This window comes from Chionomys nivalis, chromosome 24 (genome assembly GCF_950005125.1).
Source record: "Chionomys nivalis chromosome 24, mChiNiv1.1, whole genome shotgun sequence".
Classification (NCBI taxonomy): Eukaryota; Metazoa; Chordata; class Mammalia; order Rodentia; family Cricetidae; genus Chionomys; species Chionomys nivalis.
Window position 1 is genome coordinate 25,710,944 of NC_080109.1, and position 25,363 is coordinate 25,736,306.

At 41.0% G+C, this 25,363-nt stretch overlaps 1 non-coding gene and 1 pseudogene across 1 annotated transcript; one reads left to right on the forward strand and one right to left on the reverse strand.

The window, feature by feature from the left end:
* Nucleotides 1-25,363, forward strand: part of LOC130865764 (forkhead box protein J1-like) — a 109,853-nt pseudogene that overhangs the window by 76,140 nt on the left and 8,350 nt on the right.
* Nucleotides 7,738-7,859, reverse strand: LOC130866147 (U6atac minor spliceosomal RNA). The gene has a single exon (XR_009056322.1). It is a non-coding gene; the product is annotated as a U6atac minor spliceosomal RNA (small nuclear RNA).

A 25,363-nucleotide genomic window follows, 5' to 3' on the forward strand; every position in this document is an offset into this window, starting at 1 on the left:
AACATTAATTAATTCACCAGCAAAATAAATATATCTTGTGACAGAAAGCTGCCTACATTTTATAACTAAATTATTTATTGCTTGAGCACTGTTAGTTGACTGATGAGTAGGTAGGCAAGGAAGAGTGAGATGCGCCACAAAATGCTCTTCGCCTTCAAATTTATATGGAGGGAATTTGACAGACTCCTCTCTCCCTAGGAAACACACCTCATAATTTAGAGTACTGGAGTTATGGCCTAACCAACTTGTACCTGCTATTTAAAATTTAGATTCTAAATAAACTGCGAACACTAGACGTCATCACAGACCCCAGCTGCAGCAGAGCCGTGGACCCAGACATGGCCCTCAGCAGCAGCAGCTCAGGCCTGGATATCACCATGGACCCAGTGGTAGCTCAGGCCACTCAGATCAGTATGGCCCTAGGGCCAGCCTGGCTGTTTGAACACCAACATAGTCTCAGATGGCTAACCAGACTCCTGGCATCTGCAGAGCTCTCTATGGTAATGGGAACTATGGCTACCCCGCCCCCCAGACCCTGGCCATTACAAAACCATGGACCCGACTCTAAGCAGTGGCCTGGGGCCTGCATGTCTCCATGGCCCCAGGTGGGAGCACTGACCACCCAGATCAGCATGGCCTGAGCAGGGGCTGCCTTTCCTTCTGGCAGCTACAGGGAAAAGACTTACATGGTGTCCCTGGACTTCCAGTGCTGCCCAGCTCCCTCATGTTCCTGGCTCTCTTAGGTTTTCAAAGCAGCAGTGGCCATCAAGGTGCTCAGAACTCTGGCTCTTCTGAGCCTATCTTTTACATCTGAAGAGCGCTGTGACCCCCATCAGGCTCATCTGCATAATCCAAAATATTCTCTCTATTTCTAGGGCCGCTAATTAACAACTCAGTTCTGTGTGATACCTTAATACCATTTCTGGTGTTACCAAACATTTAGTTTCCAGAATTAAAATGCAGGCATCTTTGAGGGACTTTTATTCTGCCTACTACAGGGGGCAGACTAAAGGGCCAGTACAGGCTTTTACTTGACAGGTGTAAGCATCCAATTTGTCACCAAACTTTGTTAACGTATTACATATCTCCTGAGCATCCTTTTCTGGCATCCTTTGCAGTGAATCAGCTCAGGGTCCTATCATCATTCATTGTGACAACTGCATTACATCCTGGCAGCTGCTTGTGTTTAAAGTTTTGGCACTTAGTCCCTCTCTGATTCCCATTGAAATACCAGGGGAGGTTCCTAAAATACGAGTCTGCTTCTCACTCTGCCTGTCCTTCACAGCAGGAATTGCTGTCTTAGTAAGGACAATGAGTATCAGTTTTTTCTTGTTGTCGTTTGTTCGTTTTTGTTGTGTTGCTGTTGAATCATACAAATTTTCACTTACTCCCCCAAGGTGGTAAGAGTCTACCGCTCAAGGGACCGCGTTCCTACCTCTCATTCAGCATTCAAAAGTCAATTGCGTTTGTATCCACTACACACAGCTCTGGGATTTGGAGGGACTGTTTGTCCCCCATAATGTTTTAACACTGTGAACTTAGGTGAAAAATAGAAGGAAATTACAGTAGTCCACTGACCTTTTCCTGTGTGTGTGTGTGTGTGTGCATGTGAGTGCATGCGTGGGAGCCATCAGCTTGTTTTGTGTGATCAGATCTCTTGTGGGTCCTTAAACTTGCTAAACCAGATAGTCTCCCTAGCTAGTGAGCCCCAGGAATCCTTCTTCCTTCACTCTCCAGTGCTTGTTTTACAGGTCCGCTTCACCTTGCTCAACTTTGATGGTGGGTGCTGGAGATTGAACTCAAATCCTCAGCCTTGTGTAGCAAACATTTTACCAACTTTAAGCTATCTTTTAGCCCTCACTGACCTTTCTAACTGATTTTAAAAAAAAAAGTCACAGGATAATTAAATAAAGCCGAAGAGAATTACCCAAACCAGGAATCTGTACATGTCAATCAGAACTACCTTTCCCTCATCCATATGCAGAACATGTGTATTAAAAGATATCTTAGATGTTGGTTGGGTTTATCTAGCTGTGTTATAAATAAAATGCTAATTTCTCTCAAATTATAGTTATCCCCTTTTCATGGCTAAGGGCCATTGGAAGGCTGCTGACAAATAGGACATGCATGTGACCAACATTTCAATTTTAAACCATGCTCTTCATGCTTCAAGTTGGAGGTCTGTGGTTTCTAAATGTTTTAATTGTAGTGACAAAGAGATAGTATCATTTTGGCTATCTTTTTTGGTTAGTATAACCAATGTTTGATTTCCTGTTTTCATCACTTGACTGAAATCAAATGCTTCCCTTTCTGAAATAAAGAAACTATGGGTGCCTTTAAACTCGCAACCCTTGCTTGGGCTTCTACCTGCATTTTCCTCAATTAAGGTGACATTCACTGACTCTAAGAATGTTTGCATGGTGTGAAGTGTTCCTGTGCTGTATATATATAGGCAGATGACTCTATGCTTGGGTAAGGTTTTTAAAAAATATTTTTATTGATTATTTGGGACTTCACATCCTGCACCCCATCACACTCATTTCCCAGTGTCTGTCCCCTGTAGACAGAGACTGTGCTTTTGTTTTCCTGGCCACCTAGACCCGAATAATCACACAGAAACTATATTAATTATAACACCGTTTGGCCAATGGCTCAGACATTATTTCTAACCAGCTCTTACGTCTAAAATTAACCCATATCTATAATTCTATGTACTGCCACAAAGTTGTGGCTTACCAGTGATATGCTGATTTATCTTAGCACCCCATACAATCTAATGTCTCTCATTAGTTAGCTCATTCACAGTCAAAAAATTCAAAGAAAACACAATGATATACATAATTTAGACTCTTTGTGTATTTTCCATCATTACTGACTTTTTTTTACTCTATTTTTTATTTTTATTTTTAAATTTTTGGATTTTTTTGAGACAAGGTTTCTCTATGTATCTTTGGCTGTCCTGGATCTCACTCTGAAAACCAGGCTCATCTTGAACTCACAGAAATTCTCCTGACTCTTCTTCCCAAATGCTGGGATTAAAAATGTGTGCCACTACACCTGGCTACTCTATTTCTTTAAGGACTTTCTCTTCCTTTTTCTTTTCTCTCCTAAGACTACATACATTTTTAAGCGCTCTGTAAACAATTTAGAGGTTTCTGTTTCTTTTTAATTTCCATCTTAATCTGTTTTTTTTTTTTACTGTTCATCTCTGTCTTTTTCTGAGTACATAATTCTTTAATCTGCTAAGCAGCATGGCTAGGATTTAAACTGCAGCTTTCGCAGCTGGCATCTGCAATCATTGATACCACTGCTCTTCACAGTCAGTGGGACCACAGATCATAGGCTTCCACCTGTCTTGTGGTGGCAGCATAGACCATGAACAGAACCCTCTGCTGCAGTAGGACCACAGACCCAGGCAAAGCCCTTGGAAACAGCCCAGATCATGGACATCAGATGGCAGCACAGACCACTCAGGCCAACCTGGCTTCAGGGGTCAGCCCAGACCATGTCCATCCCCATGGCCTTTGGTGGCAACACAGGTCACAGACATCAACACAGACCCCGACTACAGCAGGCCCCTGGCCCCAGAAATAACTCTTGGGGGCAGTATGGATTTGGAAATCACCATGGGCTCAGATAGTACTGCAGGTCATTCCCATCAACTTGGTCCTCACTGCTGTTGAGTCTCCACTTCTGCCTCTCTCGACAGTGGAATGACCGCTCATTCTGCTTCTCTCCGAGCTCTCCACCACACACTTGCTCATTTCAGTGGTGATACAAGGTGGTGCATCCTACTTGAAAAGGCTTTTAAAGTGTTAGTCTGCAGAGCAAAACAACCTTTGGAGTTAGAGTAATTTTAAGAAATCAAGATTGAAACACGAAATGAAAAGCAAGACTCTCTGCTTGGAATTCCTTGTCATGTGATGTTATGGTTAATATAAATGTGTATTGAACATTGTCCATAGCATCTATGCCACATATGGGCAGATTTTGCACCAAGAAAAATTTGTGCCTTTATTTATTATTAGTATTATTATTATAAAAAGGTAGAGAAAAGTGAAAATGTGATAAGGTTCCTTAGCTTGCTCAGGTGTCTGTATATGCCCAGTCCTCAAGCTGCCCACGAATGCCTCAACCTAAGCTACATTGTACATTTGTGGCAAAATGATTTGCCTACAGACTGTTCTGATGCCAAGTAGCAGAGCAGAACATGGTTCAATGGTCGTAGCAGACAGAAAGTGGAACCCAGCCGTGCTCCACAGAGCTATATGCCCGAGGCCAACCAAGGACTGGGTAGTAAAGGGCTCCTGGCAGCAGGCTGGAGTCTTGGGAGCTGGATTGGATTTTCTGGACTATGTCAGGAGGGAAACTGCAGTAAAAAGTATCTTTTGCTGGAATATTTTACCAAGAAACAGATTCCAACCGTGAACTTTGAGTAAAATCCATTTCATTGACTGAATAAAGAAATGCTAAAATGCAATGGGAGAAAAGATCTTCCAGGAGGCCAAGGTCAATCCAGCTAAAGGAAGATGATTCGGCAGAATTGGTCGGTGGGCTACACAGCTTGACACCTGAGCTTGGGAAATACCTGGTGCTACCTTCTTCTTTGGATCTTGCTTTTCTTGGTGGCTGACAACTTTGAGACCTGTTAGGACAGGATCTTGTAATTGTCATAAAAGCTCCAACTGTCTGTCTTCCATCACAGAGAAAGGGCCTTAACCTGTGCAGTGGTCTGAATGAGCCCCTGTAGGCTCGTAGGTTTGCATGCTTACTCTGCTTTCAAGGAAGGATTAGGAGGTGTGTCCTTGTTGAAGGAGGCAAGTCTTTATGGGAGTAGGTGTGTCCTTGTAAGAATAAGTGTGGCTTTTTTCGGAGGAGTTGTGCCTCTAGGGTGGACTTTCAGGAAGATATTTGTATCTGAAAGATGAACCAATGGTGGCATCTAAAATTTAAATGCTACCCAAACCTGGAATCCTGGCTCAGGTGTATAAATAAGCTAGATTTTGTCTTTGAGTTCATAACCCTCTTTTGTATCAATCTAACTAGATACCTAACAGCTTGAGCATATAGTACACCAGCCTTGGAGTGTTACCCCTTTGCTTGCTTGCTTCCTTCCCCCATCCCTCTCTCTCTCTCTCTCTCTCCCTCTCTCTCTCTCTCTTTCTCTCATCTTCTTTGCCTCTTCTCTTCCCTTCCTCTCTTCCATTTCTTGTACTCTTTGTTTATTTTTTTCTTTGACAAGGTCTTGCTATGTGACCCAGGCTGGCCTTGATCTTGACTTCCCAGTCTCCTGAGACCTAGGGTGACAAGTGCATACAACTCTAACTGGTTCAGTTCAGTTCTTTCCACAGGCATATAGCTGATTTCAACCATGTTTGTCATGCAGTATTTCATATAACTTCTTGTGTGAACTATTGCTGTGGTCCTCACTATCTGTGGCTTGATGTAAAACCCACCATTGTTTGAAAGGGCTCTTTGACTAATTCAGCTGAGTGTTGAGGGGCTTCTGGAAGATCAATAAATCGGTATAATAGCTTTCTATCTTGGGAAAAACTCATGCCTGCTTAATAATAATGTGCTGAGGCCATCATGTTGGGTCTCAGACTGAAATTCTATAGGTCTCTGCTTTCAATAGAAGAGGCTAAATTAAGCTAACTCTGTGGGCTTGTCAGCCCATGATTCTACATGACTGAATCTTCTGTTCTGTGCCCCCAAGGAGAAGAAATGCTGGTAGGGATCTGCTGGGAATACCAGATGATTAACTCAAGTCTCAGGTTTTACAGCATTCTTCTCCTTTTCTGTTCTTTCAAAATTTTATTGTGCATTTTCATTGTGTTTGGTACTGTGCTACATGAGGTGACTTTCCTGCAGGTATATACGATGTGCAAGCCTATCTTTCTCACACTCTCAACTTCTCTTTTCTCATTCCTCTTTATTCCCATCAGACTCTTTTGGTCCCCAAGACAGGTTCACTTCTATTTTCATATCACATATACATATCTCACTTTGTGCATTGATTAAGAGACATCTAGAAACCACAGGTACAATATTTGATTTGAGAGCACACACAAAAAAATATTTGCTTTTCTGAGCCTGGCTTAATTCACTGAGTATGGTTGTTACTAGTTGCTTGCATTTCCTGCAAGCTATATGAGCTCACTCTGAGTGAGAAATGGTCTATTGGGTACTGCATTTTCTCTATCATTCCTCTGTTGTTAGGCACAATGGCTGGTTACATAATTTCATTGCACTAAAATGATATGTTGACTTGGAGTCTTTTGGGTAAATACCAAAGACTTCTCCAGCATCGTCACGTGACAGGCCTATTTTTAGTGTATGAGAAAACTGCACACTGATTTCCGAAGTGGTTTGGGCAGTCTGCTGTCTCATCAGCACTGTGTAAGGGCTCACCCTTCTCCACACCGTGGCATGCTTTGTTGTTATTTATTTTCTCAATGACTGCCATGCAGACTAGGGTGAGGTGGAATCTCAAAGAAGTTCTGAGTTGCAGATCTCTGATTGTGCTTTTTCTCTATATGGTACCTAGGAAGTGGCCATTATCAAAACCATACTGTTTCTATTCTTTCAGTAAACTGATGTGTAAACATGTTTACATGATAAGTGATAAATACATATATGGATACATATATAATATAATAATGCATATATAATAATAATATAGGCATATTATAAAACACGTGTCTGACTTTATTCTTGTGCTCACAGGTAAACATGGTAGTGCATAGGCTCCAGGTTCAACTTCAGGTAAAGCGAGTAGTTGGTGTGTACTTTAGTTCATTATGTTCCCATCTTTATAGAAACTTTATAAATACGTAGTAAGCACAAGGTCATGAAATAAGGCTGACAGCGGCTGGAACAATTCTCTTTGGCTAACCCAGGTTCATTCTCATCCACCAGATGTGACATGGAGTGTCAGAGTCGAGAGGCTGTATTAGCTTCTTTTGTCACCGCGGTGACCAAATACTTTACATACAAATGCAACTTCAGGGAGAGACAATTTATTTTGGCTGACAGTTCAAGCTATAGTCTTTCGGCACAGAGAAGGCTTGGCAGTGGGGAACGGTATCAATGATGACAGAAGTGGGGAGCAGCTGCTCTTTTCATCTGTCACCCACAAAACCGCAGAGAGAACCCAGGTGGCGAGGAGGGTGGAATCTAAGTCTCAGAACCCAACCCCTAGTGAGCCACTTCCTCCAGCTAGGCCTTCCTCCCTAAAGATTCCACAAAGCTCCCCAAATGGTACAATTAGCTCCTGTTCATACACGTGTTCCCTTTACACAAAAACCGTAGCCCCGACTTTTGCTCTCAGTGGACACTGATGGAGCAGAACCTCTCCTGTTGGTTCCCTTTCCTGTTTCAGAGACCTGAGCTTTCCGATACACAGGCTGTGGAGTCTGGGTTTGGAAAATGACCGAAGCCGGAGCTTGGCAGGAGAGAGGTTCCTGTCTGGTTACAGTCCAGTGGTCTGGTAACTGTAGAACACGCTGGTAAACACAAAGGTACTCACTGACTGACATTTGGTATGTTCCCCAGTAGCCGGACCCTCCCCCTTAGACACCGTATAGAAGTCCCATATGTTTTACATGGTACGCTAAAACATATGTTTAATCAGGTTACTTGGAAAAAGCATAAAGGATTTTGGAGTCAAATGTGAGACTGCTTCCCCACGTTTGTCCACCTTTTACCTCCTGTTTCTTTCTTTCTTTTTTTTTTTTTTAATGATAGTGGTTATGCAACACAAAATATGTGGCAATGTCTTAAGTTTATCTGTATTTTAGGCTCCAGGGCCTCTTCTATCCTTGTTAACGGGGGTGCAAACCTCTCCTTGCATACAACACATCTTTTGTCTGTGATTTGTCTTACAATAGCTCGTGATGTTCCTGGGTCAATCACTACCCCCCCCCCCAAAAAAAAAAAACCATGTGATCTTGGTTGACAAAATCTTCAGGGGTCTCTGTTTTCATATTGGAAACAATTCAGACAAAAATGATAGTTAAGTACACTTTTTAATTAAGCACAAGCTCAATTATGAAGAAAAACAATCTAAGAATTTATTTACTCATACAAAAGGCAATGTTCACATTTCTATGACGTTTCTTGCTTTTCAGTTCAGGAAAGTGGCATGGGCAAACCTCTTATATGCTGCACTACAGTGGACATAAATGAATGTGATACTTCCTCCAGTATACCAGGACTAGATCCCAAACTCCTGATACTGGATTTCATGCTCAGAATGTGGTTATTTGCCTAGCGAATACTGTCAGTTTGGGGGTATTGCAATAGCTAGTGGCGATTTAGTAGACTACCCTATTTCACATGACCTGCAAGTTACAACTGCTAAGATTTCTAGCCAGCAAAGCTTATCAGTGCTGAGCCACTTGGTTATTATGGCCTTGTTGAAGGGATTGGGTCTTAATCTTGTCCTTAGAGTTTTGCTGTGCTGACTTGGAAAAAATTATTCCAGCTTTTCACATTCCAGTTTTTTTTTTATTTCAAAAATTAGGGAAAATATTCACCTTTTCTGGGTATTTTTTATATGTATTCATACATTTAAAACACTTAGAGAAACTGATAAATTATTTCCTCCAAGTGGAAAATAGAACAGGAATAAAAACCATGACTATGGGTGAGTGTATCATCATTTCTTTCATCTCTGGTGCTAAAGAGGTTAGAATATCTTTACTCTCGTGACAATAAATGTATCTCTCTCTCTCTCTCTCTCTCTCTCTCTCTCTCTCACACACACACACACACACACACATACAGAGGGAGAAAATGAGAGAGGAAGTGAGACGGGGGAAGACAGAGAGGGAGAGAGAGGGAGACTGAGAAATTCTCTACGTTGAAATTATTGCTCTGTTCCTTTCTAGCCAAAACAGAAGCTAGTACCCTGTTAGATAAATCCTTTAAATGCTATAACAACCTGTAGTTTCTTAATTGGAAAGGATATTTCTGTAATATTTCAGGTTGAGAGATTATTGACATTTGATATTCTTTGGTCGGAAGCTTTTCCACAGTTGCTCACGACAACTGGAATCCATTCAGCTTGCATATATTATGAAATGCCCACCAGGCACTCCATTTCTTCATGTGTTTACACATGTATGTTCATCTAATGCCAAAGTTATGTCTGTCTAGAGACTTGCTTCACCTTGTTCTTTTTTTTTCAAAGCCTATTCATAGAACATAGGGTATCTATTATGGGTACTACGTGTGTACAACAGGCTACAGTTTGCTGACAATCTTGTATTTTCTAGATGTCTACATTCTGAGTTAGCATCCATGCTATAGTAGCCTGGATGATGCTCATCTCCACGATGCAGGGCTATAACTGATGCATTCCAACAACTTGGTAGCATTTAGGAGCCCAAGTTAAGCACACTGGGTATCATCTAAAGCAGTTGTGGTACCAAGGGATTTACCTTTTCTTATGTCACCTCTTAAGTTTTCAAATAGAAGGTACTGACTGGCGGTTTGAAGTTGGGAAAAAGAAGAAAGAATGCCTAGGGGGAAGATATATTCAGACCTTCTGAACCCAAATGTGGAGACTGCAATAGTAAGATGATTTCCCTTTCTCAATTCGCAATATTTTCTTCTGAGCTGCTGGTATCGCGGCACTGGATTAAATTGAAATCCTCACTTGAAGTGAAGAAAGAGGTGGAGGACCGAGTGCAGTCAGCTGCACACTGTCTCAGGCAGAGTCTGGCCCTGAAAGCACTTCCTGCTGCCTTGACGATTTCTCTGTCTCTCTGACTATGGAAATAATGACTTCGGTAGAGCCGCTATTCTTCCTGTTCTATGCTGTAGTCTTTCTCCCTGTCCATGTTTTTTTTTCCTTAATTAGGATGATCTGCCATTTCCCACTACGGCGAGTTATGTAAAAGCCATGATTCTCCAGGTTGCTAGGTGGCAAGCGAAATGATCAGTGAGACCTGCTTCTGGCAGGAAAACGAAATCATTTTTTATGTTAAATAAAATAACTGCAGGATTCTACCCATAGCCCAGATCTGACTGGGGAATGATAAAAGATGAAGTCAGAGGGTGGAACTCTTTGATCAAATGGATTGCCTTTAGACAAAGCTTGTAAGAGAGAACCCAGTGCCAAAGCCACACAGCTGTAAACCCAAATGCAGTATACATATATAAAAAAGGGCCATTTATAGGAGTGGGAGATTAACAAAGCAAAGTCTCATTAGAGACCCGGGCAGGAAGCTACAAAAGGACAGCTTTGTTTTCCTGTACATCGGCCTGAGCCATGATGGAAAAGCACTTCAGGGAAATATGATGCTGTGAGTGCTATGCTTGTCCAAATAAGTATTCCAGGGGACCCACATGCCATTTCAAAATGTTCTTGCATGCTAACCAAGACATGCTGATGGCGTAGGCCAAAGGTCTGACCTCTTCATATGTCTTCATATTTGCTTCAAGACTCAGCTTCAGCTCCCAGTAGTTTCTGGGGGAGCTGAGTATGGACAGAATGGGCTGGAGCACTGTGGGAGGCTGGGCAAATAGGGGGCAGTCTAGAGAATTCTGTACCGTGATTCATTTCTCTCAAGTGAGGCTGATGCTCGCTCTCCGTAAATTGCCACAGTGCAGGAAACAGCGTGGTTGTGCCCTTGCAAAATGAATGAAGCCCCGCAGATGCATCAATCTTCAACGGGTTTTCATTTTCTCTGTGTAACAAGTAGCTTTGCTAGGCTAAAATGATGGTCTCTTCGCCACACGAAGACCAGCCCTCTCTGAAAGAGGGAATGAAGGCAGCATTTAAGGAATGTCAATGAAGTCTCTTGATGTGTGCTTTTCTGTGTGGTTATTTTGCAAAACATGGGTTGAAATCAATGTAGCAAAGATATATGTGACCTGCGGCATGCAGATAACCCCGCTGGGTGTCTTTGGGGACACCATCAAGGACATCCTTCCAGGGTTTAGCAGCAATTCGAAGAGATGATTTTGACTGGAGTCATGTGTATACCACTTTTCCTTTCCTACATTGAGTTACAGGTATTGCAAGATGTTTATATCTCTCTGTGTCTCTCTGTTTCTCTGTCTCTCTCTGTCTCTCTCTGTCTCTTTCTGTCTCTCTCTCTCACACGCACACACACACACACACACACACGAGCCATTGAGGAAGTCTATGGTGACCTTAATCTACACCGACTTCCTTCCAGTTGACAGTACTAAACAATCACATGTGTATGTGGTAGAGAAAAGCCGTAGCATAATTATCAGCCTCAGGTGAGTATAGGGCCATTCCCTCACATTCTTGCTCTGTAGGGCTGACTAAACAATGGTGGAAGGTGGTTTCAGCCCTTGGAAAAGGCACATCTGAGATGCCTGTGGTCTGTAATTATCTGGGGACTGACAGTTGCTGAACAACATCCCTAACAATACCTGACGCATGTCTTAACACTTTACTCAGGCGGAAAGCAAACTACATTACGACCATCACAGGGGCCAGAGCTCACTGCCAACTTCTGATTCATCACTCCCTAGAGTTAGAGGGAGAGTGTTTCAGAACTCCATCTAAGGACACCCTCATAAACTCACGCAATGTCTTACTTACAGTTATAATCACTGCTGTTTAGATTATGGGATTCCGGGAAGGAAGGTGATGGGGAGTCTTAGAGCCATGAACAAATTCTGAGCTGTTCAGAAAAGTGTCCTGTAAATTAAAGATATAATTATCTGGATCACTGTGATCATTATTTCTCCCTCAACAAGTTTGTAGCTGTTTGGTTAGAAATCAAAAGAGTGTTGTGGAATGTGCTTCTCAGACCTGGGAGACATGTGGGCTCTGGAAAGCAAAGGCTGCCTTCTGGCCAAGTCCCCAGGGCCTGTTGACTCATACACTTCCACAGGCAAGTTCCGTCCGTTCCATTCCCCACCAGTACTGTGCCCTGTATTTGGGTCATGTGACTGAGTGCAACTGTTATGGCTAATAAGGAATATACATTCAACTCTAATGAACAGGACAGAGAAGTCATCAGAGAGAAAAGTTCTTTCTGTTTTTTTCATGGGATTGTATATTAAATGAAAGGAGAACATCTCATACAGAAGACTATTGTGATACAGCTTAAAATGAGCAGGGCAAAGCCTTAATAAGTATGTTCTAATACTCAGACATATTTGAACTATAGTCTCAATAACATAGGAGCTGCTGTCAAAGGGAACACTGCTGGGAGAGATGCACACACATTGATGACAGAAAGAGAAAAACTAGAAAAAGAAAACCTCCAGTGGAGGTTGAGTTGAAGAGGGTGGTAGAGGCCAGAATATCTGTTGATATTATGTGGCGTGCCTTGTAAAATGTTAACTAGACCATCCATCTTCCTTATAGGAGGGCACCTAAGTTGCTCATTTATGCCACGTGGACCTGTGTGTACATTCAGGCTCAGTCAGAGAAGCACTGAGTTCTGAGCCCAAATTTACCGAGCAAGATCAGCAAGAGTACATGTGGGTAAACTTCTCAGGAGTGAGAAGACTTGGGAAGAACTAATCTAAAATCTAGGATACATTTCTTTACAAACAAACAAACAAACAAACAAACAAACAAAAAAAAAACTAAAGAAATTTTCAACTAGAGCAAATTTCCAGGAGAAAGCAAGACCCTAATTATGTTTTATAGTATCTGGCCCCAAGAAAGAAGACACGCAAATGCAGTTGGATGAAAGAGCCTAAAGGAAAGGAAGAAGACAATGAAATTTTGTTAATAGTATCTATTATCGTCACTAGCATTTAATAATCTTAGAGAGAGCAATGCTATTTCCACATTTCTTACCATTTCCAGTCCCATCACTGTCATATTTTCTAAGCTTCGTGGTACTTGCATCCTTGGCTTATTTGAATTGAGAATACTTCTTTCATCCCGGTAGGGTTTTGTGTTACCCTTGAAATGGCAAGCTTTGTACTGTCATGATGGACCAGTTCAAACAAAAGGGAAGAGATCAAATAAATATCCAAGGAACATGTGGAGATATTTGCAGAATTGCATCATAGTCTCCTTTTTCTGTTTGTGAAGATGCAGGAAACGTCTCTGCTCATCAGATGCATAGGGAACCTGTGGACTATTAGGTTTTAAGAGCTGAGAGATCTTCAGATGGCGTGGACCACATGGTGACTATCGCTGCTTGACACAGCTCCAGCGTTTGAACATTTGCAGACCACACTTCTCCAGGACCTCTTTACTTTTGTTTTTAATGATTCACAATATTAATGCCTTTTCCTTTGGGAAATTTTGTGTGGGCTTTGGTAAAGGATAAAAATATGTACAGCGGCAGCCTTTCTAAACAAAATAATTCTTTGGAAAAAAAAATCCCCGCCACCATGGAACCAGGAATCCCATTGTGCTCTCCTAACTACACCAGGACCAGGAATGTTATGAACTAGATACGCTGATCCCAGCGATAAAATGCCTACAATTTATATTCCAGAACCTGAGGCCATTAAGGGCAAGAGTTCAGTTTAAAAATGTAGAGAAATCAGAATGGTGCAGAATAATGGATAAAGATTAAGACATCAGGACCTTCCCTTTTGGGAGTGTTATGAGAGGAACAGGCTCATATAGTAAGACTAAGAAATTGTTATATAGTGTCTGCTGCCCAGTAGAAGTCCTTTTCCCAAGGTCAGGTATTTGGATAAGGGTCTCTATTCCCCTGGGGGCTTGAGGAAAGTTCCTGCTTGTTAAAAAGGGAGACGATCTTATTTCTACAAGAGGAACTTGTGACCCTTCTCTTAACAGGTGACTTGTGCTTATAATCAAGGTCAATGCTAAATTTCTCACTCCCTCAATCTCAAGCCACACCCCAGCTCAGATGCCCCCTCTCACATTTTTTTGTGCAACTGTAGAGTATACAAAGTGTAGTCATTTTTCAATTCAAGGCTGCAGATGGCTACCCAGTTCCCAATTCACCTTCAGACTGTGTCTGCCCGTCCTCCCCAGTTGACTCCACACATCCTGTTTGGGAACTGAAGCCCCACCAAAACAGGTCTCAGGCATTTAGGGATTATGGCTTTCTCAGTCTGTGTCAGAGCACCTATTGGGGCCTGATAATCTGGACTCCAAATCTAGCCTGTTATTTTTTATGGTTATGAATCTTTTTAAATTAGTTTTTAAATTGTTTTTAATGAGCTATACATTTTTCCATTTCCTTTCCTTAATTCCTTCTCTCCTATCCTCTCCTGTGACCTCCACACACACTCCCCAACTTACTTAGAAGATCTTGTCTTTTTTACCTTCCTATGTAGATTCATGTATATCTTTCTTAGGGTTCTCTTTGTTGTCTAGTTTCTCTAGGGTTGCGACCTCTAGTTTGTTTTTTCTTTGCTTTATGTCTAAAAGTCACTTATGAGTGAGTACATATTATATTTGTCTTTCTGGGTCTGGGTTATCTCGCACAATATGTTTTTTTTTTCTAGATCCATCCATTTGCCTGTAAATTTCAATTTCAAGATGTCGTTTTTGTTTTGTTTTGTTTTGTTTTGTTTTTTTCCACACTAGATAGTACACCATTGCATAAATGGACCACAATTTCTTTATCTATTCTTTGGTTGAGGGGCATCTAGGTTGTTTCCAGGTTCTGGTTATTACAAATAATGTTGCTATGAACATAGTTGAGCACATGTCCTTGTGGTATGATTGAATGTCTTTTGGGTATATGGCCAAGAGTGGTATTGCTGAGTCTTGAGGTAGATTGTTTCCTAATTTTCCGAGAAAATTAGAGAGCTGATTTCCAAAGCAGCTGTACCAGTTTCCTCTTCCGCAAGCCACGGAGCAGTGTTTCCTTTACACTACATCCTCTCCAGCATAAACTGTCATCACCGTTTTTGATCTTGTCTACCCTGTTCTTAAACTTGAAGAGTAGAGGCTGCCCATTGTATTTTCTAAGGTTACTCAAGTGAGAAAGACTATTTAAGCTATGATATGTTCAATAGAACTTCTGTTTGTCTCTCTCCAGGGACCCAAATTCAAATAATGAGACATTATAAATTAGGGTTAGTGATCTCAAAGTGGGTTCATTCATACCAGTTATCATATGCCTCATGGTTTCAGGGAGACATGTTTATGGGACTGGGGAGAAACCTGCAATTACCAGCCTTACATTAAGTGAGAGGGATCAAGAGAGGATCAAGTGAATGCTCTGTGATGGTCAGTTTCCTATTGTCATAACACACACTGAAGGAGAGGTAAGGCTTGTGTTGGTTGACTCAGTTTTGGAGTTTTCATCCATGATTGTTGCAACCCATTTGCTTTGGTTTGCACTAGTACATCACAGGAGGGGAGCAAAAAACAGAAAGATAGTCAGTCACTCAGCTTCAAGTGTTCCCTTCTAGGGCATGTTCCAAGTCACCTATATACCTCCCATTAGGTTCTACTTCCTAAATATTTTACCACTAGAATAGCACCACCCTGGGGAGAAAAGCTTTATCATAAGAACATCTGGGGATGATGGGCAAAATTCAAAAACTATAGCAAACATGTAACTCCAAAGGCTAGTAAAAAGCTAATAGAACTAATAAGTTTGTCATATTCAAAGATATAAAACCAACATACAAAACTCAGCATTTCTATATGCCAATCCCAAATTAAAATCAAGTAAGTAACCTCACCTACAACAGATATTATCTAGGAATAAGTTTCAAAGACATAAAAGATCTCTACAATAAAAACTATGGATGTGGGATATTGAAGAGGATACTAAAAAATGGTAAGTGAAAAAACATTCTATGTTCATGGATTGAAAGTTTGAATATGTAAAATTCATAATTAGATTTATTTATTGTTTGTATTCATATTGTATGCAGGCAAACATATACCATGGAACACATAAGGAAGTCAGAGGAGAACTTATAGGAGCCTGTTCTCTCTTTCTAACATGTGGATTTCTTGAATCAAACATAAATAAAGATTGGTGGCAAAAATCTTTACCCATTGAATCAGCTCACTGACCCCAGACTCAGTATGTTTTAAATATCCATATTATTTAAATTGATCTACATATTAACTGCAATCCTTTCCAAAATGTTGATGACATTCTTCTAAGAACTGGGGAATTCCCCTAAAAATTGCACTAAGTCACAAAATTCTCAAATTGTTCATGTAATTTTGAGCAAAAACATAACAATGCAAGCACTGCTATGTTCCTTGACTTCAGGATATAGTAAGAAGTGTACTCATCAAAGAACACAGTACTGTAAGAAAAAAAGAGAGAACAGAATTAAACAGTAAACAGAATAGTCTAGAAGCAAAGTCACATGCCACCAGCCACTTTCTACTAAAACGTCAAAAGTACACATTAGAGGCAGAAGAGTCTTTTTGGTAAACACAGAAGGAAACTGACTCAAATTCTTACCATTCCAAAACACAGTCCCAATTAGATTATAAGCAAAAATATTAGATTGTAATCTATGACATTACTGGAAGAAAGCAGGAGAAATGCTGCAGGGGAACAGAATGGAAAAAGTCTTTTGGGGGTGGAGCAAGTTCATGAAAGTACAAGAAACAAAACTAAAACAGGAAAAATGACTTCAAACTAAACTATTGCTGCACAGACAAGGAAGGAATAATCGAAGTGAAGGGACAAATGATAGAATCTGATAAAACACTTCCAGGCTGTGCATGTTTAAGGGATTAACACATTGGATATAAAAAAAATTGCAGAAACTCAATAGCAAAAATCAGACCCCAAAAAACCTAACTAGACATTTCTCAAAAGAAAATATCACTAACTTCACTAGCAACCAGGGAAACAAAAATCCAAACTACAATCCAATAAAAATGAATTAAGAGAAAGACTCACTATGACAAGCGGTAAAGGGGACTTTCTGGACTCACGGATTAAATTATTAGTTGAACACAAAGTGTTCCCTAGAGCATCATTTATTTGGGTGCATGGGTCCAAGCCAGTGGTGCTATTCTTAGTAGTTGCGGAAATTTAGGTTGTGAGGCTCTAGCTGGTAGAGTGAGTCACTGGGGTGGGCCTTGATTATTGCTGCCTCATGGTCTGGCTCCAGTCTACTCTCTGACTGCTGCTGTGAGCAGTAAGCCATGGTTGATGTTCTGCCTCCCCACCATGATGACCTGGGAGGCTGTGAAATTATGGGTTCAGATAAATCCCTTAGCATTCAATCTGTTTCTGTAAGGTGTTTTGTCACAGCAAAGAGAAAGGTAATTAAATAAATGGGAATCTATCAATTCCTCCCAACATTCAAGACACAACTAATATATGATCCAGCAAATACAACCCATAGGCAATGAGATTAGCATACCACAGAGAAACGCACACTTCCTTGTTTATGGCAATATTGTTCACAGGAGCTAGGCATTAGAAATCATCTTAATTACACATCAAATGATGAATGGAATTACAAACTGTGGAATATGTCTCAATAGAATTCTCTTCAACCAATGGCACTTGCAGTCTTGTCACCTGTAACAACATGAATGGAAATGTTGGTCATTACACTAAGTGAAATGAGTCAGGCAGAGAGAAACAAGCACTGCACAGTCTCACTCATACGTAGAATCTACAACATTCAGTCTTGTAGAAACTGAGAGTACGTTTGTGGTTCCAGAGCTTGAGGAGCTGCGAGAAAACACTTTAATGAAAAATTGATTATCGAGTATGTAAATCAGGAGTAGAGGGATTAGAAAGTCTATAGTCTGGTGTGATATTGTGCAGGGGATGATCCAGAATATACCATGTATTTCAAACAGCTAGAAAGAATGTTACCATAAGGAAATGACACCTGAGACAACAAAGATACTTAGCCTAATTTAAATAGCACATAATGTATACACATCTTGAAACATCAGGTGGTACCTAATGTAGTTTTAATGACTTTAGATATTAATTAAAATAAATGTAAAAAACCAGAATAAATCCTGAACATGTGTTCATCATGATCTGCATGTCTGAAGATGTGATGGTGGTGGAGTTATTTCACTGGCGTCGTCGAGGGTGTGGCTCTGGTGGATGAGCTGTACCTGCTTCAGGGATCAGCAACCACACACCCTCACCATTCTAGGGACTTAAATCCCAGTGAAGGAAACTGGCAGCAGGCTGGTTCCTAAAGAGCACCATTCAGAAGTTCTGCTCAAAGAGGCCAGGAGAATTCAGCAGCAACTAATATCAATCATGGGAGTCGCTAGAGAAGGAGCCTTGCTTTGGTTGACCCACACTTGGTGAGTGTTTAGAGGTACACTCAAAGGAGCCTGCAAAAGCAGGTGGGAGGAATTATCACTGAGCTCCAAAAGCTGAGCCATTCCCACTGTGACCCTTCTCTCTGAGGCTGGAGTTAGAGCCTTGGAAATGAGCAGAAGAGACTGAAATAGAAAGAGAAAGGGTAAGATTACCCCTGAAGCTCAGGTTTCCAGCCCAGGCATGGGGGCAAAGTTTCAAATAGGATAAAGTTCAGAGTCTGGATGGTCTTGGATAGGTCTTTAGAAACTACTGAACAATACCGTTCTCATGACGGAACAGGGCCCAGAAGCCTGTCTTGAATGTCAGGTGTGGTGACTTCTCAGAAAATTAGGAAGCAACCTTCCTCAAGACCCAGCAATACCACTTTTGGGTATATATCCAAAGCATGCTCAATCATGCCACAAGGACATGTGCTCAACTATGTTCATAGCAGCATTACCAAGTTAGCTATTAAAAACCACATTAGTACCCTAATAGTAATTTTAAAAAGCTAAAGAAATACTTTTTCTAAGTCTTAACAGAAATACCAAGAAAAAATAAATTGTTATATTTCGTATATGAAAAGTTAGTGGAAGTAAATATAAAAGCTAAAAATAAATAAAATCTATAAAAGTAAAAAAAAAGGATTCATTTGGTTTTTTCCAATGACCAAATTAATGACATTAGAAAAGTCCCTTACATTCCAGATTGTTGTTTTTCTTTAACTGTAGAACATGAACTTGGGCGGTCCTAAATTCCTAAACTGTTAAGTTGCGTCTTGTGAACGTGCTTCAATATTACCCATAATAACCCAAGGTTTCTTCATGAAAGGCGCGGCTGCAGAGAGGAAAACAGACAAATGTTCAAATAACATTGGGACAAAACAAGGGGGATAAACCAGGAGAAGTTAAATAACAAGAGTGTCTATATTGGCTTCGAAAATATTTTTTGAAGATGCTGGGAGAGTAGTTGAGCTGTGGAGGGTCTGTTTAGCATGCACAATGCCTAGCATTGCTAAGCAACGCACAAACAAAACCATTTAATGGGACAAGCAAATGAATAAGTGACACGCAATGCAAAGGAAGATACAGCTTAGCCTTTTCCAGTTCCCAAATTTTCAATTTCACGCTGACCTTCGTTCAGTCTCAGAGAGTTAGAGACATGTGCAGTCAAGGAAGGAAGGGTGGACAAGAAGAAGCAGAAAATGATGTTTAGAAAAGGGAGATCCAGATGAACGGGAATGAAAGCTGCGTTTACTCCCCAAACGTCCTAATATTTTCATTGAGTTCTATGTCACTGATCTCTAAATTGCTTAGTGTATTCATTCATTAAATACTGATTGTGTTCTGAAAGTCCATTAAAAGTCACAGAGTTTGGAGCAATGGAGTTGAGGCTAAAATCAAGGTTTGATAACTTTCACCTACAAGAGAAAACAGAACCTGTTGATAAAAAATTCTGTGATCTCTCATACATATTCCCATCCCCCATCTCCTTCCTTCTACTCCCCTTACCCAGAAAATCTTAATGATTTCCCTTTCCTGCCCCCCCCCATGTGTCCCTCTTAGGGTCTTCCTTGTTACCTATTTTCTCTGGGGTCATGGACTATAGACTGGTTATCCTTTGCTTTATGTCTAGTATCCACTTATGAGTGAGTACATACCATGTTTGTCTTTTCTATGTCTAGGTTACCTCACTCAAGGATGGCTTTTTCTAGTTCCATCCATCTGCCTGCAAATTTCAAGATGTCATTGTTTTTTACCTCTGAGTCGTACTCCATTGTGTAAATGTACCACATTTTTTTAATCTTCAGTTGAGGGGCATCAAACTTGAGATGGCCAAGTTGGGGGACAGAGAAGGAGAGCAATGAAAGAGATATCTATTTTTTAAATTAAATTTATTTTTTTAAACAATCTTTTCTCATTTTACCACCTATCCCAGTTTTCACTCCCTCCCCTTTTCCTGCTCATCCCACCTTCCCTCACCCCAACCCCCATCCACTCCTCAGAGAGGGTTAGGCTTTCCAAGGGGAGTCAATAAAGTCTGATACATTACTTTGAGGCAGGACCAAGGCCCTCCCCCGATATGTTGGCTGAGCAAGATATCCCTCCAAAAAGAATGGGCTCCAAAATGCCAGTTCAAGCACTAGGGATAAATCCTAGTCCCACTGCCAGGGGCCCCAAAGACTGCTCAAGCCACTAAAATGTCACCCACATTTAGTGGACCTAGTTTGGTCCTATGAAGATTTCCTCGCTATCAGTCAGAAACAGTGAGCCCTCGTTAGCTCAACTCAGCTGTTTCTGTGGGTATCCCCATTATGGTCATGACCCCTTTGCTTGTATATCTTGATAGAGGGATCCAGTTAGGGATTAGGGAGAAACCTGGTGCTAGGGAAATTCCCAGGAATCCACAAGGATGACCCCAGTTAAGATTCCTAGCAATAGTGAAAAGGGTGCCTGAATTGGCCTGCCCCTATAATCAGATTAATGACAGCCCTAATTGTCATCATAGAACCTATATCCAGTAACTGATGGAAACAGATGCAGAGATTTACAGTCAAGCATTGGGCTGAGCTCTTGGAGTTCAGTTGAAGAGAGGGAGGAGGGATCATATGAACGGGTGGGGGGAAGGTGGTCAAGATCATGATTGGAAAAAACACAGAGATAGCTGACCTGAGATTGTGGGAACTCACAGACTCTGGACTGACAGCTGGGGAACTTGCATGGGACCAAACTAGGTCTGTTGTGGGGTCCCCTGATAGTGGGACAAGGATTTATCCCAGATGCATGAGCTGGCTTCTTGGAGCCCATTCCCTAAGGTGGGAGGCCACGATCAGCCTTGATACTGCAGGGAGGGCCTTGGTCCTGCCTCAACCTGTTATGCCAGATTTTCACTGACTTTCAAAGGGAGATCTTACCCTCTCTGAGGAGTGGATGGGAGTGGGATGGAGGCAGGTGGGGGAGTGAAAGAAGAGGAGGAAGGGAGAACAGGAGCTGGTATGTAAGTGAAAAAAAGATTAAATAAAAAAGATTCTGTGAAAGAACAGAGAGGGGCAAGAGGTGGTGGACAGAGTGGATGAACTAAGGGAATAGGAGACTGTATCCTGAGATTTCCTGAGAACACTAATTTTAACCTTGAGCATGTCACAGGAAGCCCAAGATTGGTTTGCTTTATATATAGGTACTAAGCAAGGAATGAGGGTTAAGACTCAAATAAAGGCTTTCATGGGGCATCAAGAGTATAGATGGTGGGTGAGGTGGAACAGCTCATACAGACAACAATAAGAGAATCAATGACTGTACAGCCCTAAATGGGACATTAACATCCTCCCTCCCTCCACCAGGTCTCAAGGATCATCGCCATGAAGAGAACAGAAAGAATTTAAAGCCAGAGGTAGTCAGTTACCTTAATGATTCAGTGGTTCTAGGAACAATGGGGCAGATGATCTTACAAACTCAAGGTGATTGTGGCAACAGGAACAAGACCTGAGCCAACCCACCCAGCCAAAATCCCAGCATAGAAAAGGGAGGGGTGGACAGGTCATCCCACCAGCACCTGAAGAGCTACTGGCATTTGAGAGCTGTTGGGAGAAGGAGAGTCAGGTGTGACCTCTAAAAGGTTGAGTGCTTACCAGGCCAGGGTCCACTCCTAAGACTAACTGAGCAACACAGACCAGATTCAGAAGGGGAATAAAAATAAGGAGGAGGAGAAAGAAAAGGAAGAGGGAGAGGAGGAGGAGAAGTGGGAAGGAAGACATGGAGGAGGAAGGAGAAATCTCAAGATGAATGGGAAGAGATGGGAAGGTCAAGAGCATTTTAATGGTAAGTCAGAATTGAAGAACTGACAGGGAAATGAACATGTTCAAAATATATTGTATTGGTGGTTCACTGGTAGTATAGTGGGGAGAAGGCTGCCTTCTAAAACGCATTGCATGAAATCCTCAAAAAATGATAGCAAATATTTGAATGTAATCCTTTAACAAGAAAGTTATGCCGTCACTATTTTGACCATCATTCTGTTTGGCTGCTTTTAACCACCCCCTAGCTGCTTTGAGACTGTAGCATTTCACCACTGCAGGAGTGTGATCTGTACTTTGGGAGTAGCCAGAGTGAGAGATTTTCAGGGAGAACAGATTTAAGATCAGTGTTATGGACACTTACAATCTGGAGAAATATTCTTCACACATTTCATGAATATTGGTACCTCCTTAAAAGACGTCTGAAAATCCTCCTTAGGTTTGAAAGCCTTTGAAGTGGATGTCTATGATTTCCATTGATTGTACATATGTGTACGACCCACTATTCTTGGCAGTTCTTAGATAAATATTTCTTCAAATTAAACCATGACATTAGTTTAAACAATGCTCTTTGTGGAATCAAAATACTGTGACTTGATGTTTTTTCTCTCTATTATTTGTGAAAACAAAGCTTTAGACTCAATGTTCTATTTTGAACATATGCAATTCCACTGTAAGCTTTAAGAGAGTTTTATGTTGGCAGGAAAAATATCTGGTAATATTTTAAAAAGAGAAAGGAGGTCTTATTCTTCTCTCTCAAGTAGAGCTCTAACGGCTCTTAGCAGCTCACAAATGAGAGTTCTATCAGTAAGGCTGGGAGTTACTCAGGGGGTAGTAATTGATTTTCTTATTTACTTAACAAAAATTGTACTTGGGTCACAGGCTAATTACAGTCTTCTGTATAACTTTATGACTTTGGCCATTTAAACTTTTAGATTCACTGATAAGCATATAGCATATTTATGGGTCAATAATACCATATGATTTTTGTATTAGAGATCATCCGGCTTGTTTATACTGACAAGACAGCAAAGAAGACATGGATTTTTTTTTGACACTGGATACTTTAATCTCTTGAGGATGCTTTTTCTGGTTAAAGATGTGGTTGATATGTGTTTGCTCTCAAAGCACTACTCCTGGACTAATCTCCAAACTGAGGTAAAGATGGATGATTGACAGGCTAACACATGATTATTTCAGCTACAGTTTTAGCTGAGCCCCTGATCAAACAGATGTCAACTGAATCTGTGTTTTAAGAAGAGGTATGGAACCATCTTCATGGGTCTTTAGAAATGAGTATTAAGAGAAAAGGAGGTGTTTTCCTTAGACCTCAGATGCACTAGCATTCAGAGGAGGAGGGACACAGCAATGAGGTAGTCCACTCATGCCTGGGATGATTGGCAGTTGATCATTAGCCTGAGGAGTTGTGGTGTTGAGCACCACATCTTGCGGCTATGCAGAGCATCATCCCTTAGTTCCTTATCTTTCCATCACTTTAAAGAAGACTGTCTTTAAAAAGAAAAGATACTTGGCTGTTAAAGATTGGGTCACAACCAAACCTATGAAGAAGGAACAATTACCTTTATTTCAGGATTTCAGAGATTTCAGTCCACAACCCCTGGCCTTGTCCCTGAAACCGTGCTGGAGCAGCCCAGCATGGCAGAGTGTATGGCGATCTACACTGCTCAGCTTATAGTGGCTAGGAAGAGAAAGAGAAGGGGGTGAGGAGAGAGAGAGAAAAAAGCACTTTTATAAAAATCATTTTCCCCAAACCATTATGATCTGAGTTTATAGAAGTACTAATCCCCTCTGAGATCACAGTCCTCATGATGTCCCCACCCACCAAAGTCCTACTGCTCAACACGGCTGAATTTGTTGATCTTCAGCACATGAACTTTGGTGGACGCTTAGGACCTAAGCCAAGGCAGTTCAAAACGCTTTGTTTCATTCTGAGCTTCTTCACGGACTTATGGTTTATTTTAGAAAGGATTATTTCCTTTCCAAATATTTGGGGACTTTTTCAGGGGCCTCAACTATTGTTGTTTTCTCAGTTAATTCCACTGTAGCCAGAGAAGATAGATCCTCTGAGGGCTTGACCCCTCTTAGCTGTCAGGGGCTCCTCCCTCCACAGTGGCCCCGGAGCCTCTTGGGGAGTGAGATGCAGCTTGACAGGCATGATCTCATTCCTTACCTTGCAGGGATCACAGTCCTTGGCTGCCTGTGTCTTGTCTTGTACAACCTATTTCCAGTTCTTTCAGACAGAAAGGCAAATCTGTTGCTTGCTACTCTTTCCTGCTTAAAAGCGCTCACACTTATGTCTGGGTTAACTACTCTTTTTATGCACTTATATGGAAGTTTGTACATCTGGATACCTTATTCAGGCCTCTGTTTATACACAACATAGTAGTCTATGGAAAGTAGATGAACTATGGGTTCCCATGTTATCTTCCAGGAGGAATCTAGAGTTTAGGAAAAAATGGTGGAATTTATTAAGGATACAACATTAGAACATCAAATAATGATGATAATGATGATGGTGATGATGATAACAATAATAATAAAGCATATCCCTAAGTTTAACACTGGTTGACCATTGAAATAAAGTGGTAAAATACGATCTCATATGGGGACACAAGACACCCAGGGTTCAAGGTTCTGTATCCACTGTAATATATTGACAAATGATATAACTCATCTAAAAGATTAATGAAAAATTACCTGGAGAATTAAAAGTAATTTTCTGGACACCCCTCACAGGAATTCTGGTTAAATACATTTGAAATGAGACTCCCGAATCTCTAGTTTTATGAAACTGTGTACAGGTTTATTGACATAAAAATGACTTGAAGATCCTTTGAGGTTCTGACTTCTTACACTGCTTTTCAGCTCCAGACATGCCTGTTTCTAGCTTTCACCATGATGTCACCATTTGATTGACAGTGGATGTGTGTTATGCCAGTCACTTTGTTTACAGAACAGAGTTTTATCCTTTAACCCAATAATTTTGCACAGTAGATCTTATACACTCATTTTTTTCTCAAAGAAAGTTGCCATTTTTGTCTTAGTTTCTTTCTTAGCCTAGAGCTCTTCCTAAGGCAACATGGAGAATCCCCCTGAATAGCCACATACTTAGATTTTGTTTGCAGTTCTGAACCAAAGTGGTACTTTTAAAACTTTATTGTGAAATCTGTCAACAATATACTCTGTACCCACTCAGGGCGTTTATAATATTGGTTGACTGGAGCCAAATTTGTGAAAAACGATTACAAGAAGTGATCTTTTAAGTTCTATCAAAGAGGACCAAGAAGAGAGATTCTCAGGTAATTTTGAGAACCAAATACTTCATAGAGAACTTATGCATTTGTTTCAG